Genomic DNA, 6,815 nt, shown 5'->3' with positions numbered 1-6,815 from the left:
AATGTATATAGGTGAGAGAGAAAAGAGTTACAAAGTCCACAAATGCCAGCTAACATCTTATGTGGATGCAATATGTCACTTTATAAGGAGGAAATTTAATAATCCAAATTTTTGGAGTAAAGAAAATGTGTTGTGAAAACTCATGAAACGATAAACAATTTGAAGGAATTTGTTAAAAAACATCTACAATAAACAAAAGAGAAAATTAGCTTTACCAAATAAAGATTAATTCTTAACACAATCTTATTAGAAATACTTATATAATTAAATCAAGTTTTTAAATTTGTATTGAAATATTGTAAAATGAGAAACAACTATATCCTCTCATGTCAAAATATTTAAAATCAACATGCATCTTTATAATAACTAGTAGTTGCATGCTTCTGTGATTGCAATGATGAACCAATAAATATTTAATAAATTTTATTTTTAAATACATTTTAATGTGCATTAATTATGTTATAACTTATTTCAATTTCAATAAAATTTAAAAAAATAAAAATCCTAAAAATATATGTTATTTACTTATATTTAATTTATCACATATGAAGAAAATGATTCTATAAAAAGATCTTACGTAGAAAACCAATTGTGAAATATTAATTACGCCGTAGGCGTTCCCTTATATGAAATGCAACAGCTGAGTTTTCAATCTAACAGTCCAAAACTAAGGAGAGCCTTGGACAACCATAGAACTCATCTTAACCGTAGGAATTTAAAACTCATTTCCCTATTTGAATTGGATGAGCTCTTATTGGAAATCAATGGTTGATAGTTACAGAGAACGGTGGGTGATCATTGCAACAATTTAGATTGTCGATGTAAAATTTGATTTGCACTACTGTCATTTTCTGCATCACCTTTAGCTCTCAGCATCTAACGTGGACGTGGAAATTTTTGGCAAGGCTGAAGAGGACGTGCTAGATTTTAACATAATTTCAAGTGTTATATATATTGGACCTTTCTTGTCAATAATCTTCCATCTTGACTATGGGAACTTTCTTCAAAATCGAAGAGTTTGAACATTTTAAACAATCATTTGAAGGTTTCTTACAATTACTATAACCTCAAATTCAGATCATCTCCATGCATTTGGATTTGTCTGTAAATGAATTAGATGGTCGTTTACTCTTAGATATGCATATGCTCGTACTTCCCCTAAGTTCGAGATTCTACTTGCATAAACAACATTCTAGGGACCAATCCTAGATTCATTAGGGTCTCTCACATTTCTAAGGTGTCTAGATTTGTCAAACAATTAGTTAAGAGGAAATATTCCTAACACTCTCGGTGATTTGTCATTTCTAGGTATTCCATTTGAAGAATAACTAATTAAATGGAGAAGCAAAGTAGTGGGATGGTGTGGGTGATAATGAGCATGTGATGGGTATGAGTCATCCCAATAACCATAAATAGAATCAGAGCATTATACATGTGTCTAATTTACATCCGTTTGATTTGTACTAAAACTAAACTTTTGAATTACTACGAATGAATTTTACTATTAATACAAATAACTTATTATGGTAATACATGTTTTACATAATTTTAAGAATAATACAAAGATTACATTTAATATATTACAAAAAATATATTAATAATAATTATATGCACGACACCATATTAAAATATTAATAAACAATAGTGTGAAAGCTTTTTGAGCAGATTATAGATTTTAAAAATAATATTCCATATAATATGAATTATGTTATGAATTCATTTAAATTAATATTATAAATATATTTATATATATATATTATTACAAATATAATCTATTACATATAACTATAATTGAATTTTATTAATTATTATATATAATATTTGATATTTATAAATTATAAGATCTATTTTGTAGGTATATTTTATAATCTATAATATACATTTATAATATAAATCAAAAGTCTTATATATTGTAATAATAAATTTAGTTAATATTATTGATGAAATTTATATTATTTGTAAAATTTATATTTATTGTATATATAAATTTATGTTTCATAGGATTTATTAAATATTTACAATATGTAATATCATTTTATTTACTTATATATATATATATATATCCATGGTAGAAGTAAATGTTATCATATTGGATTGCAAAATGAAACATGGAATAAAGGATGAAGTTCAACCACATAAGTATGAAAGATGGTAGGCTTACTGTGGTGGAGCATAAAAAAAATCACATTTGTAAGAGAAGAAAGTATTTGTCCTAGTAAGATGAAGGTGTAGCCAATGGGGATTAAAAAAAGGAATAGTATTGACATTATTGGGACTCTAAGACTGTGAAGACAAAAATATGGGAAGAACATGTAGATTTCAATAAAATTTCATATGGGAATAAGATAGAGGAAACTGTTTCTTTTTCATATAAGAGTATTCAAGTAATACAACTACTGAATCTCTACAATCAATACCCAAATTATGCATTTATACTTTTATTGGATATGATGAAGCTTAAATCTATAAGGTTGTCTTAGTTCAACAAGTCCAACAAATTTGATAGAAGTAATTCTTATAGTAGATTACAGGAGATACCGATAGAGATAGAGATAGAGATGGATATGGAGGAGAGGGGGAAGTAGAGAAGAAAATGGATAGATAAAGAGAGAGGAGAAAGGGGTAGATAGAGAAGGTATGTATATGCATATATGGAGAGAGAGAGAGAGAGAGAGAGAGAGAGAGAGAGAGAGAGAGAGAGAGAGAGAGAGAGAGAATGGAAATGTGTATAGATGTGGAGGGAGAGGAATATAGACATGAAAATAATATAGAGTTAGAGTATGAGAGGAAAATAAATAGAGAGATAGAGATAGCTTGAGGCATCAAGATAAAAAGATATCTAGGGAAATATAGAGAGAGACATAGAGGGAGAGATAGAAAATAGGACAAATATTTAGTTAGTATTCTATCAGCGTACCCATTGCACACTAAGGTGTGATTGCTAGTTTAAAATATGACATGAAAAGAGTAGCAAATACACTAAACTAATTTTAAAAGATAAAAAATAAATTAAGATAATTTAAAAAACTAAAAAATTAAATCAAATTTAGATTTTCTAAAAGAAAACATAAATTAATTTGGCTATTTCTGAAATCATATGCTAATTCCTTACAAAAAAGAAAAGAAAAGAATTAAAGTGTATAAGTAGAAATGAAAACTTTCTTGGAAGAGGGTTGGCAATTTTCTGACAAGAAAAAAATATTTTTGGAAACAAAGTTCCCACATAAAGCTTATTGTGAAGAATTAGTTCCACAATAATTGATAGAAATAACTTAAATAAATTACACTCTCATTAATTAAGTTGAATGTTATTTCAATTCAACAAGAATTAGTTCCACAATAAGCTCTCAGAAGTAGCTTATAATGTGTTGTTGGACTCTTTTAATTTTTTATATTAGTGTGTTGTTTTTTTTTTAATTATTAAAAGAAACCAAAATAATGGGGTTGACCCATGAATGAAAAAAATATCAATTATTGCATATTAACAACATCAACAAAATAGGCAAGTGCATACAACACAATGATAAATTATGAGCCTCTTATTTGGGAGGTATTGGGTTTGAATTTACTTGAGTCAATGACATAGGGAGGGATGAGATAACTAGGGCCAAAGGCACACCCAACTATTTCAAACCACCCGTGAGATAGTGGAACAAATGCTTTCATAGATTCATCAAAATAATAGATACATGCCTAGTTGTAAGGCCTTCTGGGCTCAGACCACATTTCAATTTAGATTCGATCCACAATGGTCAAACTTCACAATTTAGCTTTTCTTCTTCTCTACCTACTCTACCATTCTACTCCTAAAACTCTACCAAAGACTCCTTTAAATACATGCATGACCACAAGTCAACCTATTGCAAATACAAAAAAATAAACCCATATGTTAACTGCTAAAACAAGCCACAAGTTGGCTCTCAAAAAATACACATCACAAAATTAAATACGAAGGTTGGCTCCAACAAGGAACCGAGCACAGACAACTCAGCACACAAAGGACCAAACAAATGTTGCAACTCGAAAAACTCGACAACACTTGGCAACCAAAGGAGCTCGAAAAAACTTGAAGCCTGAAGGAACTTGGCAACACACATCAACCAACAAAACAACACTCAAAAACCAAAGGAACTCGGCAACCACTCTGACTTGACAACCAAAAGATAACTTGGCAAACATGCAAGATAGCAATGTAGCCCAGGATGCTCCTACCATCTTCAACTAGTCTATTCTTCCATTTTACCAAATACTCATAGTAATATTTTCCTCTTGTACTCTTACCAACTCTTTGATCTAGTATCTATTCAACTTCTTCAATCTGCTTCTTAGGATAATTATCCGATACAACAACTTCATCATCTAACTCATGATATTTGTACAAATCAACAACATTGAATATATGAGATATATCCATGTCATTAGGTAACTCAACTTCATAAGCATTACCACTATCAAACTTTCTAAAGATCTTACATGGTCCAAACTTCTTCATCTTCAATTTACTATATGTTTCAATAGGAAATCTTCCTTTCTTCAAATGAACCATCACTTCATCATCAACTTCAAAAATACGATATCTTCTAGAGTTATCAACATTCTCCTTATACTTCAAATTACTTTGTTCCAAACTTAACTTTACTTCCTCATGCAAAGAATTTATAAAATCAACAAACTCTTCTCCTACATCACTTCTCTTCTCTTCACTAGTAATAACTCTTAAATCTGTGTTGGTGTAAATAAGTATTTACTTATTACACTTTACTTAAGCTTACTTAGGTTAATGCATTATTTTATTATTTCTTAGGTGTGACACTTAGGAGTTTGCATACTCTTATGAGTTTTCATGTTGACAACATTGGAGTAAGCAACTCTAATTTAGCACATGGTGTTTACAACATTGGAGTTTACATAATTAACTAAGTTGTCATGTAGACAACACAGTTATTTGAACTCCTAATTTAGCACATGGTGTCTACAACATTATTTTGTATGCTACACCTTTGTAGGCTTATCCTCTCATCATCGCACTTACTCCTATGCTTAATGGAGGATAACCCACACCTAGTGGACTTGTGTCTGGTTGTTCAACTTATCATGTTGCTGATTCCTATGCATTCTAGAAACATTCTAGAAGCCTTTATATATAGGCACTCCTAGTGTACTTTAATATTGAATGAATATCATATTGTCATTCTGATCATACTCTTTTGGTCTATTGTTGTGCTTATGCTTGAGTTCCTTGGTCTTGGGTGAATTTTTCCCTAAGGAAAATATTATCTAGGGCTTTCCTATTCGTTGTTGCCCAAGTTGAAATTTTAATTGTAGATACTTGATCACTTGTTGGTTTAGGAAGGGTACCATCTACATATTGAGAAACTCCTTTATGCATTAAATGACACCGCATTTTAATGGACCATGTAGCATAGTTATGTGGAGTTAATTTTGGAAACTTAAAATTTTCAATGATGCAGAAAATGAAAGAAAATAACAGGAAAAGAGGAACACAACACCAAGAACACCCCCATTTCACTCAATCAAGAAACCCCCCCCAAAAAAGGTGCTTTTGGCACTTTATATGTAGTGCATTTACAATGGCCACTTGCCAATTTTGGGCTTAGTGGACTTTTGATTTTTCTTTCTACAACCTCTTTATGGAGTTCAAAACTGGAACATTACAATGTATCTTAGATATACAACAATTCTGAAGATATATCAAAGCATTACAATGCAGAAAAGGACCTAATTCTAAAAGTGACACTTTTGTCTACACAACCCTATAATCTAATTGTAGATTTGGAAAGTAGACAAAAAATAATGCACTTTTAAAAAAAATAGAACCTATTTTTGAGTCCAAATGAGCCTGTACAGAGCAATTGAAGTTGCAAAATGTAGGATGGATAGGTACAGTCACCAAAAGATGCAATTTCTGACAAATCCATGCACCAAAACTAGAAAAAAACTCCACTAAAAAGTTTAGAAAATTTTAGCCAAAATAAAAAAAATTACACCTGATTTGGAGTCTAGATGACTTAGATATGGCCTCCCAAAGTTGGACTATCAAATTAAAAATCAATCTAGAGAGGGGTTGTATTAGCAAAAGATGAGGTTAAATTTGATGATGAAATGGTCATCCTAGTAGTTCTAATTTGCCTCCTGATGACGGTCAAACAACCATCAATTTTAAGATAATAAAATGCTAATGTTAACATACTCGGGCCCGTGGATGATGTCAGTGATGATGTGTCTTGTATGAATGATGATGTTAGTGTATGAAACTATACAAACAAAGGTGACATGGCCGGTTGATTTAGCATACAGAAAATGACATGCAACCAAGTTGGTAGTTTGACACGTGTCCTTGTTGCTGAAGGGGAGCTGATTGTACTTGCTGCTGATTGAGCAAATTTTTTGATGTGGTGGGTTTGACCTCGGACGTGTCCACCTGTGGTGATGCTGCATGGTACAGCCTGTGGTGATGCTGCATGGTACAGAGTTGGCGTAGTTGGTCCAGCTACAATGTAGCCGAAGATCTTAGTAAATTCCACTGGGAAATAAGTTTTTACACTAAAAAACTTTTAATGGCTAGCAAGGACTATTTGTTAGTCCCACATGCATAGTGGGTGGGACTGCACATGTACATAAAAGAGAATGCTAGCACAAGACAAATAAAATGGGCTGCCAGTGGTAGTGGGTTGGTCGTCAAAATATTTGGGGATGCTCGTGCGGGATTCGTAACTAATTTGGCTGCCAGTTTAGTTGTTGGATTATGCAGAGTTGCCCGTGATTAATAAAAATAGAATATGCCACCAAAATAA

Source organism: Cupressus sempervirens, chromosome 2 (assembly GCF_028749045.1).
Source record: "Cupressus sempervirens isolate cs-2001-9-10 chromosome 2, ASM2874904v1, whole genome shotgun sequence".
In the NCBI taxonomy this organism is placed as follows: domain Eukaryota; kingdom Viridiplantae; phylum Streptophyta; class Pinopsida; order Cupressales; family Cupressaceae; genus Cupressus; species Cupressus sempervirens.
Note: the sequence above shows the minus strand (reverse complement) of the source record.